At 39.7% G+C, this 14,485-nt stretch overlaps 1 long non-coding RNA gene across 2 annotated transcripts in view; it reads right to left on the bottom strand.

The window, feature by feature from the left end:
• Window positions 1-14,485, bottom strand: part of LOC126751946 (uncharacterized) — a 142,421-nt gene that overhangs the window by 62,717 nt on the left and 65,219 nt on the right. The gene's annotated exons all lie outside the window — the stretch shown is intronic.

The following is a 14,485-nucleotide window of genomic DNA, read 5'->3' as shown; positions in this document are numbered from 1 at the left end:
CTTTGGCACTTGGCCAAAGATCTATAATTTGTTAAAAATATGGCTTTCATTCGGCTTACGACAAATTCATGGATATGTACATGGAATCAAGAGTAGAGGCAGTCAAGCCAAGGCTTTGACAAAAGTGGTGCTCTCCTAAAGTCATCGACCATCCGAGTAACCATTCTGAATAATTGTTGAAAAGTGGACAGCGGTTATGATCTTATTAAGCAATCAGTATTTTAAAAAAGAAATTGAAATTGAGTATTTAAAAAGAGTTGTCAAAGACTTGTAGTCTATTTAGTTATATGAACCAATGGCTCTGTGATCGAAAGTCGGCGAACTCTGCATATTTACTAATGAAAATAGAAAATCATCCGCAGAAGGTAATTTCAAATTAAATGACTACAATTCAGTCATTCAGGCCAAAAATTTTGGCATAACAGAAGGAGCAAAGTGGGCATATGTTTTAACTAGCAAGTCCAGAAACCTCTTGCGGAGAGCAAAGCGGCAGTTAAGGCTATCCGTAGCGCCCATAGGTTTTAGGTTCTGCAAGCAGGCAATAACTGTATACTCAGCAGATAACGCGGTTAATATCATCTGGGTGCCCAGTTGTATAGGAATGGAAGGAGCCCAAAAGGCAAACGATTCGGCTCGCACGGAGAAGTTGGGAACATAATTCCTCTAACAGCCTCATACCACTCAGGTCTTTTAGGTGCTATTTGAAGGAATGTACCCTATAAGAAGGCATACCATAAAATATTTAAGAGTGTGGCTGCTGCGGTGGCTCTCCAGACCAAAAATTACCTCTATGCAAAAAAAAATCACGTGTAACAATTTAAAACTGATTATGTAGAGTTCCTGAGATGCTTCGGCATCAATTACTGAACTCCACACGATTGCAGAACGCTTCCTGATGTCTCCTGTCGAACAAATATATAGTGGGGAACACAATGCACTCCTTTCCAAATAGTTTCTGCAATAATGTTTTTGTAGAAACAGTCTGAGACATTATTATTTCAAATGCTCAGCCTCCTTGAAACTCCGGATGACGCCATTTTTCCATCATTAACAACTTAAAGACATTGAGGAATTACGGACTGGACGAAAAATTAGGTATTTTATCAAATCCAGAGAGACTACTGGATATTGTAGCAAGTTGAATTAGTTTATCCACAATTGGGCCTCCCCGAAAATATTTTGCAACCAACTAACCGAACGTAAATGTTTGACATTTATATGTTTGGTTACCGAAGAAAATTTTACAATATTTAACAACAAAAGCAGCAATACTTTAAATCTTGAGCCATATTCAAAATTGTTATGAAACAAATTTGGCAGGAAATTGGGGTCTAGATGTATTTTTGAGAGGCTTCCTGAAGTGGAAAGCACACGTTCTATTCAAAAGAAATCCTCCTTAAACAAAAATACGCTTTCATGGGGCAGAAGCCTAGATCGATAAGTAGGTAGAGTGGATGTCTGACAAAGCACCTACGCCTTTAAGAGATCCATTGTGAAACCAAACACCCCACTGTATTCTAGCCGCTCTGAACCTGAAGAATTTAATACAACAAATTTTACCTTTGCAACCTCTGAAACCTCGACCACCAGTTGCGATTCTTTTCCCACACAAAGCTTTGAATTCACATTGAAGATGTTTTATAGTTTCCTCTTCTGCCTCCTGACAGCTTCTTATTAGTCATTAAATGGTGTTCATACTCTGCCGACATGTCTTGCTAGCATTCTTACGTCTTTCTTTTTGAATTTTTTAGAAGGCATATCCGGCCGAAATTCCATTCATACCACGTTCGCCTGTTTGTTCAGCAAGTTATTGATTGACTCCATCGATAGTAAGCTATATTTATAACATGTTTGCCGATTAAGTATCTACAAGTGGACAGAGGCTTATAAATTCCCCCTTTGCCTGAGTTTAATTGTAGGATGGTGCCTGCTCTGCTCTGGCTGCTTCACCTATTTCTCAGTTACCAAAGATATCAATATGTTCTTGAACCCATTGCAGCTTTATAGTGAAATAATGTGTTAAGTCCACTAGCAGAGCAAGACATTCTTTCACTATATACCCCACCAGACTTTAGTGATTTTTATATAATTCTGAGAACCCTCTTTGCCAGAACAATAAGGCTTGAATAGCTGTAATCTCTGCTTGTAAGGCACTGCAGTAGTGTGGTAGTCGGTAGCCGGGATTGTACTACCTAATTTTGCTGAAAAGACACCACCTCCCCGCGATCATCTAGTTTAGATCTATAAATACTAATCCCTGTGTCCCTGTCCACCTCATGACTTTCCTACGCAATATTGGGGACCAAATTTAAGTTCTTCTCTAATGGATTTCGAAAATACGTGGTATTAGCTAGAAACTGTAGATGTGTTCTTTTTTCTTCCTAATACCATGGATTATCGAAATATTATATTCACATTCCTTATAATAGAACTTATCTAAAATTCGATTTTTCAAAGGAGGAATGCAGACTTTTGCAATATCCAAATTAAAAATTAAACTCGAATAACGCCGGTGCCAAAGAACAAAGATGAAAGCTTTGTTGAATTTTTAATCCTTGAATTATCCTTTTCAAGCAACACACTCGTAATCAAAGCACAATTAAATATATATTTCCTTTTGAAACTATGAAACAGTTGTTGACGCGAACAACCTTTGACCAACGTCCGAAGCGACATTGAAGGTGCAAATCCCATTAAGCGCCTGACACACGAAGCGCTGTACTCGTGCGATTGCACATGAAAGGTGTGAAAATTAAACAGAGCACCAAAAGGATTACAAATTATCACACGCGAACAAGGCGATTGGACAGGCGATGGACTAATAGGCGATCTGAAGACAAGATAAAGGACAGGACAACGAACAGAAGGGATGATGCCGAGTTATATACATGCATATATATACAAATGTGTTGAGCAATATGCAAAGAGAGGGAAGAGGAATGGAAGTGAACGTGGTCGGTTGCTTTCGGTTGTACAGATGCCGAGTTGAATGGAGCAAAAGTGTCAAATAGGATTAAGCATTGAAGGATGACCATAAAGTAGCCGATCAAAGTGAAGGGGCGGCCGAAGTGGACGAGTGAGGAGAGGTTAAGAGTAGTTGAAGAGTGCAGAGTAGAAGAGTATGAGTTTATTTGCTCGTAAGTGTGTGTGTGAGTTTGGCATTCGCGCGATTAATGTCACTCTGGCGGCTGTCAACACCGTCAGCAAGTAGTCGCTGCTTTAAAAACAGCAGCAACAACAACAACGCGATTAACAGCAAGTGACATTCAGCATAGCAGTGTCAATTACACACACACTCAACCATACATTGGTGCGCTGGAAGTGGCAACAGCGTGTGCCATACTAATCGCATGCAAAGTGGCAACACAACCTGCCAAAGCCAATTCGTTAATAATTTAAGAGACGGCAGGTGGCAATGCCGACACGAATGTATGCTACACTTGTAGTTGTTGCAGTGTTGCCAAAGCACACACACTCACACAAACATACTTTAACACTATGTCAGTTGCTGTGTGGTTGTTGTAGCCAAGTAAGGCGCGAGTTAGTCGAGTGCTCAGCAGGATAGCGTTGCTTGAAGTTTAATGTGCACATACAAGCATATCTTCAGGCGCTGAGGCAATTTAAAAATTTATCTTGAAGTGTGAAGAGAAATAGAAAAATAGAATTTAGACCATAGAAAGGAGCGCAAATTCGGTATGGGATTCGTGGTGGGAGAGAGACTTCTTCGAGTCCGGGCATTCACACCGGAACGTCTAGCCACAATCCGCACCAAAGCTAAGTTCTTCAACATATCGCTGATTTGCGCCCACGCCCGGACGGAAGAGAAAGACGATGTGACCAAAGATATCTATTATGAGCGCTTGGAGCACACCTCTGAAAGCTGTCCATGCCAAGATGTCAAAAAAGGTATCTTTGGCGCAACAGTTGGTAAATTCAGCCTCCGTGATGAAACATCCACGGGTTGAGGCTAAACGACTTCGCCGGGGCTCGTAATATGATTATCTGTAGTATTAAATTCCAGCAAAGAAAAATTCACCAAGTTACCTGGCTGTCTCCGGATCGAAAAGCCACCAACCAAATCGATCATGTTGTGCTAGACGGAAGACACGTCTCCAGTCTTTAAGACGTGCGTACGCTCCGAGGTCCTAACATTGACTCGGACCACTATCTTGTTGCTGCCAAGATACGCACACGCCTCTGTTCAACCAAAAACGCATGCCAACAAACACAATGAAGGTTCAACGACGAGAAGCTACAATCACCACATACAGCCGAATGATTTTCTACAGGACTTGCACTCCTGCTATCTGGGAGCACTCATCAGCAACTCGGTATAAGGGAACTGTGGTACGGCATTTCAAGCTCCTTACGTACAGCTGCAACCAAAACCATTGGTTTTCGGAAAATGCAAAAGAACAGCCGGTACGGTGAGGAGTGCCGTGTCGTAGTGGAGAGAAAGCGAGGTGGGATAGATACCGAGAGTTGAAGAGGGAAGCGAGACCACCAGACAAAAAAAAGAGATACGCCGAAATGCGTGAGTACGAAGAGCTTGACAAGCTGGTCGACTGGGGTAATGCTCGGAAATTCAACGAAAAGATGCGGCGACTAACGGAAGATTTCAAGACCGGAGCATGCTCTTGTAGAACCCCCAGAGGTGATCTAGTGACTAATGCCCAGGACACACTAAAATTATGGAGGCAATACTTCTCCAGCCTGCTGAATGACATTGAAAGCTTAACACCAGGAGATGGCGAACCCGATTCTCCAATCGATGACGATGGAACAAACGCTCCGTTACCCGACAATGAAGAAGTTCGAATAGCAAATACCTGTCTGAATAACAACAAAGCGGGGGCCGATGGATTTCCGGCCGCAACAACGTTATAAAATTCTATCGAGCCATTGCTCCTGATTTCTCCAGAGTGTATACAGAAGCAAAGCAAATGGGTCTGGTAGTAAAGACGAAATATCACCTCATCAAAGAAACAGTCGTCGAATTCGCGACATAGCTCTCACGTCACTGTTGACAGTCATAACTTCGAAGTCGTAGATATTTCGTCCATTTTGTAACCAGAATCAACAACAAAATCAGCTTCGAAATCCAACGCAGACTTCGGACTGAGCAGACAATTGAGAAGTAAAGTCTTCTCTCTACAAACTATCACTCATCATCTCCGTCTTGCTATATGGTACAGAGGTATGGACGATGACAACATCTGATGATTTATGGTCCTTTGCGCATTGGTATTGGTGAATGCCGCAGTCGACATAATTCAGCGGATTAAAAGACAGTGACTATGCTGTCTAGGTCATGTCGTCCGAATAGATGAAAACTCTCCAGCTCTGAGAGTGTTTGACGCAGTATTCTATTGGAACGACTCGGTGGAGAAGGATCTGGCTACTCTTGGAATCTCCAATTGGCGCCAAACAGCGAAAAGTAAGAGGACGGGGGCGCTGTTGTTAACTCGGCTTTAACCGCGTAAGTGGTGTCTACGCCAATGAAGAAGAAGAAGATACAAATGAGCAGCTCATTGTGGAGAGAACGACGTGTGCAAAATTTCAGACCGATATCTCAAAAACTGAGAGACTAGTTCGCATATACAGAGACAAACAGCCAGGCGGACATGACTAAATCGACAAGGGTTCGTGACGCTGTTTATTTATATAACATATATGGATATTGTTTAGGGTATACGTTATTTCCTTCTAGGTGCTACGAACTTCGTGGCAATTTTAAAATACTCGCGTTACAGATTAATGTCTAAGGCAATAGTGCAATCTCCGAGGAAATTGTCCTCATCGAGTCATATAGCTGCCATACACTGACCTATCGAAGTTAAGAATTTCTGTATCTGTGAAGGGTATTAGAGCTTCGGTTTTTTTTGTTACTTTGAGCATTAAAAGCTTTTGTGCATAACAGTATTTTTCTAGTATTTCTGCATATACTTTTAAATCCATTTCAGTGTTATTATTTTTGCATTGTTTGGCAAACAAAAAACGGAGTTATGTTTGGTTTGACTTTATCCCTTTGTAATGGTGACGGAAGTGGCAAGGATATAGCAATGGTGTATTATTTAAATTCATATGAAAGTGTAGCTATATGTGTACTGATGTGGTTGTAGATGTGTGTGTGTGTGGGTAAAGTTGTTGTCACTGTTGGTTGGACAGTTGCGGTGATTGTGGTTATGGCCGATGTGTGCCTGAAAACTCGCATCAACATATGTAAATAAAGTTTGTATGTATGTGTGTTGGTATGAATATGCCAACTTTTGTATCGCAGCATGGCTAAGCATGTGTATATGTGTGCATTTGTATGGATAATACCAGTTTCATTGTAGTAATTTACCGTTCTGTGTATTTCAGTTTTTTGCGTCCATTATTTGAGGTTTTTATTGTTGACATTATTGTTATTATTTTTTATTAATAAATATCTGCAGGCATATGGAATTTATTCGTATATGTACTAGGGTCGTCCTCAAAGTATAAAATACGAATAATTTTTTCCACCCTCACATCAAGCACGCTGACTGTCACAGAGTCCACAATCTCATTAACAATAGCATTAAGCTTTCTTCATGTTGAACCAAGCTTGGAATCGCCGAAAACTGAGAACACCTTTACCGCAATTTCATCCGATTTGAAATGAGCTGGTACTCCATTGTCCTTTCGACCTCTAGCGCTATGGACCTTCAGAGTCTGTGAGCTCGGAAAGTACGGATAAACAACTAAAATTTACGGTTCCTGGAAGCTTATGATCTTCTGAGCCAGAGCGAGCCGTAAGAGGTCCTCTGAACTACTTGTTTTTAGCAAAGTCAATCTCTCCATCTATCTATCTTGTTGGTGTTTTGAGAGCCAATAGATTCACATGCGGTGTGGCTAAATACTTTGTCGGCCGCTATTTTGCCAAAGTTATATGAAGGAATGTGATCTACATTTTTCCTCTACTACCCAGCTAGTGCTAGAATGAGATTGAAATATCTTGGTAGTCACAGCTTTTGCGAACTTGTCGAAATGGTTATTATTTATATTGACAGCTAGAACAAATTTGTGATAATTTTAAAACTCTTCCTATGAGAATCTGTTGATATATTTTTAGGAGTTTTTGGGTATCACAAAGTGAGATCCAGTGCTGACTTTGGCGCGAGGATCAAGCCTACCACCTAACCTTATCTAACTAGACATATCAATACATACGGACTCGGACGCCGTGCTGTTCGCACCATATATCGTGAGTTGTTTGTGGCCTGTGACACTTATGGAGCCGCAGTATGATTTGAAACTGCGATGACGGCCTGGGGTTGTCGAAAACTCTTTTCGATGCAACTTTGTATGATGCTTAGATGTTTGCTTGTCGCACAGTTTCGACGGATGCGATGCATGTTTCGTTAGGTGCACCCTCTCTTGATCTGATTGTCATACAGCTTGCAGTTGCATTCAGACTTCATATTCTGTCTGAGTCTGGGGTTTCTTTTAACGCGGCATGGGCCTGTGAATGCATTTTTCCATCAGAGGCACCTATCTGCTACTTGGGTTATTTTTGTGGGGAGCGGGTCGAGAATTGATTGCATGTTATTACAGAATGCCCGATGTATTCGGACTTTGGGGATCTGGGTGGTATGGGGATTAGCTGGACTGATGGATATTTAGATGCTAGCGGTGTGATCTCCACAAGTCGGAATGCTGAACAGTTACGGTCGTTTGCGCGTGAATTGTTTACGCGGCGAAGGCGTTTAACTTGTTATTAGGGTTAGTTTCTTGTGTGAATGGTGTGTCCGTGTAATGTGCGTATGGCGTCCAACCTCTGGTCACCAGTTCAGAGCAGTATGGAAGCTTAACTGGTAGTGGTTTCGGCTACGAGGTCTGATCGGAGACTTAATATTGGTACCGCGGGGAGCAAGAAGCCTTGGAGTTCGCTCCGACTTGCTCACGAGGCCTGTACCCTCAGAAAGTAACGTTGTGGTTGTAGTTAAAACTTGAATGTGTGAAGAACATACACTTTGTCAGTTAAATGTGGAGTTGCATCGCAACCGAGCGGCGGATCCAAAGTGCGATAGAGGTTTTAAACAGGCCACGAACCCTACGAAGGTGGTTAGTGTGTCCATTCCACACTGCCAATTAGTATTGAAAAATGTCTGCTATCAGCGCCCAGATAAACGCATTGATTTAATCCGCAGTGCTTTTGAGCGCCATGGTGTAAGGCTGTCCACAACCAGGACCCACGTTAAACACACCGAAAGTTGTCTGTAGGTACTCGAAATAGTCGCTCAGTTTTAGAGATATCGATCTAAATTTTGCACACAATCTTTTCTCTTCAATCGGAATAGGAACCACCCATATCGAACCGCTATAACATATAGCTGTCTTACAAACCGAACGATCCAAGTCAAGTTCTCGTATAGAAAACTTTTTGGTTTTGAAAGATATCTTTACGTAATATAACACGGATTTGGGTCCAAAGTAATAATATAATCTCTGCAGAAATTATTTGGATCGGACCACTATAGCATATAGCTACCATACAAACTGACCTATCGTAATTAAGGTATATAACCTTAAGACGTCTTAGGGCTCTTGGAAGTAATTATAATTTTGTTTACTATTCCATAAAAAAAAACCTCCTTTTCGTCAATGACGCCACATCAGCTTAAAAAGTTATATCTACTATTTTAAAAAAATTGCTTTGAAAGTGTTCTCCCCACCTTTAAGGACAACCCTAATGTGAATTTATATATCATTAGTATTTTTCCGCTTTGTTTATATATTAGTATTGTATGCAATCACTCAAAGTGATTTCCACCTGCCTCAGTCGCCTATGGCAGTTTTTTAGGCTCTCACCTCTTTCTGTTCTTCTGGTTAATACTTTAAGCAGCGCTTTGTTGTTGTTGTAGCCATAAGCGCTCAGTGTGTATGTTTGACTGTCAGTCGGTTTGTTTGTTTGTTGTGTGGAATTGAAGAGTTGCGGTGTTTTTATTAAAAATACATAAAAGCGCAGTGCTGCCATATGTGTGCATAATTCATCGGCGCATTAGCTGTGTGTGTGTTTGTTTGTATGTGTTCATCACAATGCATTTCAAGAAGAATAAATATTGAATTAAAAAGAAAAACAATGCATAAATAAATTTAAAAAAATGCATATGCTCGGCGTTGATTAAAAAACTAAAATGGCGAGCGGTTGAAAAAAGAAATCGGAAGAGGAATAAATCTCGCTAAATATTATTGAATAAAAATAAATTGTATTTAAGTGTACAAAAAATAAATGGATTAATGCGGATTTTGTGTGTTATTTTTAAAATTAATTATTAATTTAAAATTAATGACATGCTGTTAATTTCTGTAATATATAATAAATTTGTATGTATGCGTGTAGGCGAGCATAATGCATATTTTCATAAAAAATTGTGTGCTTAAATTTTAAAATAATCTTTATTGCATGATTGTTGCGCTTGGGTGAATATCCTCACTAACTCTCTATCAAGGCAAAAATCCTACAGTTCCCATACTTTTAGACATCCAGATCTAATAGCGGAAACAAACAGTGATCCAGTAGAGATGCTTGGTGGCAGTGAAGAAAACATAGTAGCCCTAGTTGCGGGATTACACGTAGACCGTAGAGTGTCGATTCGGCGTCGTTCGCAGCAACTCGGATTGACGTATGGAACGACTTGGTGCATTTTACGGCGAGACCTTAGATTGAAAGCGTATAAAGTACAGTTTGAAGCTTCTCAAGCGACATGACTTTGCTCTATGAGCTCTTGAAAAGTTCCAAGAAGATCCAACGTTTTCGAACAAAATTTTTTCCAGAGATGAGGCCCATTTCTGGCTCAATGCAAACAAAATTGCCGCATTTGGAACGAAAAGCAACCTGCAGAGATTCAAGAGCCATAATAATCTATTTTTGATGGTGGATTGGCCACCACGATCATGTGATATCACACTGTTAGACTTTTTTTTGTGGTGATATGAAAGTCTAAAATTTATGCGGACAATCCCGCTTCGGTTCAGAGCTTGGAGCAAAACACCACGCATGTCATTCGCCAGTTATCAATCGAAATGCTCGAACGAGTCATCGAAAATTGGACTCAACAGTAGAACCAACTGAGATTATTCCATCGATAGCACTTTGTGATTATTGGTTGTAACCAAAGAGTAAAACTAATTGGAAAAAAAAGTTATTTGATAGCAAAGCTAAGAGAATTTATATGCTTAATACTGAACTCAATAAGCTCAAGAAGTGGGGTTTTGAAGCGAATTTTGTAAACGGGATTTCTCCTTAAAATTTATGAAGAATATGTAGTGAAAACAAAGAAGTCGAGAGATGAAAATAAATTCGAAAATACATTTTTGTATTTGTTGTTACACTGTAATTCAAAAGAAAAGCGACTCCTTTAACTTTCAAAGCCTTTTCTCTGGAAGGCATATTTTCTCCTCTACCTTATATTGTCTCATCAATATTGAACTATTTGGATGAAGAGCAGTAAACTTGATCTTATCAATAAAATAGAAAACATTAAAATTCCAGCAACAACCCGATTATACTAGAATCTAGAAGCCACATCACATATGATCACGATGGAAATAGCATTTTAGGAAAACTAACCACAAGTAGAAGGCCCGCCGGTCACAAACTCCAGCCTCCAGTCGTATTGTATTATATAAGAAAGCCGCAAATCCTGTCAATGAGTATATGAAACTTCTCTCCAAGCAGTATTTACTAGCAGATTCTCGGTGAAATTATTGCTACAGATATATTCTTGAATCAGCATTCTATCTACCAGGAATACCAAAAGGGGATTTCGAAACTACGTCCCCTATGTCTGTTATCTCACACAACATTATACAGAACGGGCATAGTAAACTAATAACAGATATTCGAATATTGTGAAAGATAATCATAGTGATAGCTATCAACTTCGTAATCACTATGCCAATGATTGACATTCAGGAAGTCAAAATATCACCAATCGAACCATTCGAGGGACAAAAGCAATCTGAAGCCAATGGTGTTCAGAATACTATCAAACCTGGTATCAACCAAAAATACTGGCGTAATCCAACAGAGAGGGAAAAACGGAGATTCATCATCTTATTTTGGCACTACAGTTCTTTGTGTGCTTTGGCCTGCTGCACATGTGTCCTCCAAACATCTCTGTCATTTGTCATTTCTTAATAATTATGTATGCCAAGCTACTTCATGTCTTCTTTGAGTTCGTCAATCCATCTTGATCCTTGAATCTCTTTCTTTTGCGCTCTCTTGTTGCCCATTCTCGTCACATGGCCAAGCCATCGTCGCTTCGCTTTGAAAAAGCCTACATTTTCAAGTTGAGCAGCATCTATGATTCCGCTCCGTAACACCAAACTGGTCAAATGCTGATTTTATATAAGGCTAGTTTACATTGCCTATTGAATAGCTTTGCTTTGAACAGTATCATTAGGTACGCATATGACTATTGGCGGCTTGTACTCTGTCATCGATACTCAGGCTTGTTGAGTATTCGCTACTGGCTTCGGAGCACAGGTAAGTAAAGGCTTTTATAGTTTCAAATGCATATTCTTAAACTTTAATGATATATGTTCTCTCACACTGATTTCAATTCGATTATTTTCTTACTACCTTTATGTGAAATTTATTGACAAAAGAGCAGACCTGCAGAGCATATAACGAACAAAAAATACCGACTAGAGCACAGCTAACATAATTGTTACCTTCGGTTGAACTTTTGCCTGTCAATTGCTATGATTGAAGATAATGTAGAGACAACAATTGAAAGAGAAACAAGTCTCTCCATTTATAAGCAAATTCCTCTCAATTATAACTGTTTACATCATTACCGCAAAAGAGAAAATAATTTCTGCTGCCTTAAACGCTCAGCGAGTTATCTTGGCAATTAATTTATGCACTTAATCATTTGTTTAAACATTTTTAATTGTTGTTGTGATGCATTAAGCCATTCACAAACAACCGGCACTGTCAATAGAAATAAAGATTTGTTCCGTCTCCCCGCACTAACCGCTCACTCACGCAGCTCGATACAACTTAAGAACTTAAGATTCTCTTTCAATTAATAAAAAATGCACTTAAATAATAATAATAGGAAATAGCGGAAATAAAGTAGCAGATTGAGATACCAAATGGAAAAGGGGAAAATATGTTAAATATGTTTGTGAGCAAAGTTGAATATTAAATACTTCCTTTTGCCTTGAGATGATGATAGATGCTATAAAGGCTGAAGCAAAAAGCCAATTGGCTGAGAAACAGGCGGTAAGACAGACAGCGAGACACTTAGACGGGCAGAAAAGGCGCGTTACAACAGCAGCGTCGCATTTCACAGAGATAACGGATTATAAAGCGAATAAATGAAAATGAAAATAGGAAATATATATAAAATTGTTTTGTAGATGCATTGGTATATATATAAAGTCTGCCATTTTTATATAGTCGTGCGTTCGAGTGTCTTGCCAGCAACAATTTAAGAGAAAATCAAGCAACAGCCTTCCTAGCTGCAACTCAAGCCGCCGTCCGCTAGACAGCGAGGGAAGCATTGCATGCGTCGGCATCTCGCTGGAAGCGCCTTTCAGCCAAGGCATGTAAGTTACTTAAGTGCGACGTGAAGTGCTCTACTCAAGTGCTTAATTTATTAGAACACACATTTAATGAGGGAAGCGGAATTTCTTTTAGTAGGCAAAGGCAAAAAATTAAAAAATATATTGCTGGCTACAGCATACATATTTATATATCGTTTGTTATTGTTGTTGTTTACTCGTATCCAGCTATTGCTTTCAAGGTTGCCGCCAAAGGAAAGATTCTTCGCTTTTTGAAATACCGCAATTTGGCATCTGTTTGCCGTGCACGATAAAGACAATTTCTGTTTCCGATCGGTTTTGTGTGGGAAATTTCAGATAATAAATATAATTTTTGAATTTTTAGGAAATCTGCTGCAGTATTGATACCAAAGTTGTACTGAGAGGCTGACTTAGCAATATATATATTTAGCGGTTTCAATATCTGCAAGGAACATATTCAACCTAGATCAAAACGGACCGATACCAGACTCAAAAAGCAATATTATTTACAGACGTGAGATAATTAATTTACCTGGAAAACCGCGATCAATGAATCAACAGAAAAAGACTTGTTTCTATGTGGTATTGGGAATGTAGGATGAAATGGTTATACCTCGAAAGCTACGTTAGCTTTATTGAGCAGTAGTATATGGCCTATAATCTCATCAAGACAACTAACATTTGAAAAATTATCAAGCTCAAATCACATCTCCAATACCTCATTATTATTAGAATCCTCGAAAAGCCAAACTTTCTGAAAACGAAATTTCATTATAGAAATATGCACGACCTTCTTCAAGAATTCATCTATTTTCAAACCTTCTGACCAGTATTATCAAATCACAGAGTCATTTCTGGCGCCATGCGCGTACATTATCTTTCGTTAAAGAGCTCCATCACGAAAATAAAAATCATCCATATGTTCGGTTAACCTAGATATACCGACTATAATAACGTCTGTTGAATAAACTCAAGTCGTACAGATCGAAAGATGTGTAAATGTCTGATAACGAGTAAGATAACAACGTGTTGCTTAGTAATATGTTATTTATTCCAGAGCTTTGCGGAATCCGTCCATATCTTCAAATCGACCCCATATACCAAATAATGAATTTGCTTCTGCTAAATTTTGTGTCCCTATTTTGGAATACGAGAGGATCGACATATAGTACATCACCACCTCGTCGATTTCAAAGCTGCTTTTGCTATATCTGAATTTGGTATGTCCCTAAAATCTAAAATCTGTCAAGATCGGGAAGGACTTCTCCGAGCCGTTCGATACCAAACGAGGTTTTAGATAAGGCGGCTCCTTACTGCGAGACTTCTTCAATCTACTCGAGCTGCAGATCCGATTAGAGACGGTACAATCTTTCATGTCATTGGCCTAAACAACGCGCCGTTAGTTATGCTTTCCTCAGACTGCACGAAATATCTCCTGCGATCAAACAAATAGTCACCACATTCGCAACTTGGCTCGCACGTCATTGTTGATAGTCATAACTTTGAAGTCATAGATAATTTCATCTATCTTGGAACCAGCATCAACACCAACATCGACATCAGCCTCGAAATCTAACGCAGAATAACACGACAGAAATGTGTTGCGGAAGATTTATGGTCTTTTGCAATTTGGAAACAGCGGGTACCGTAGTCGATGGAATGAGGAGCTGTACAAGATATACGGCGATATGTCAAAGTTCAGCGAATCAGAGACAGTGGCTGCGCTGGCTAGGTCATGTTGTCCGGACGGAAGAGAACACTCCAGCTTTGAAGGTTTTCTATTCAGTACCAGTTTAAACAGAGTAAGAGGAAATCTCTACTCCATTGGAGAGATCAGATGGAGAAGGACCTGGCGGCACTTGGTACCACGAATTGGTACCAAATACCGAAAAAAGAAACGACTGGCGCACTGTCATTAACTCGC

This window comes from Bactrocera neohumeralis, chromosome 3 (assembly GCF_024586455.1).
Source record: "Bactrocera neohumeralis isolate Rockhampton chromosome 3, APGP_CSIRO_Bneo_wtdbg2-racon-allhic-juicebox.fasta_v2, whole genome shotgun sequence".
In the NCBI taxonomy this organism is placed as follows: Eukaryota; Metazoa; Arthropoda; class Insecta; order Diptera; family Tephritidae; genus Bactrocera; species Bactrocera neohumeralis.
The sequence above is the reverse complement of the archived record's forward strand: the minus strand, read 5'-3'. Positions and strand labels throughout refer to the sequence as shown.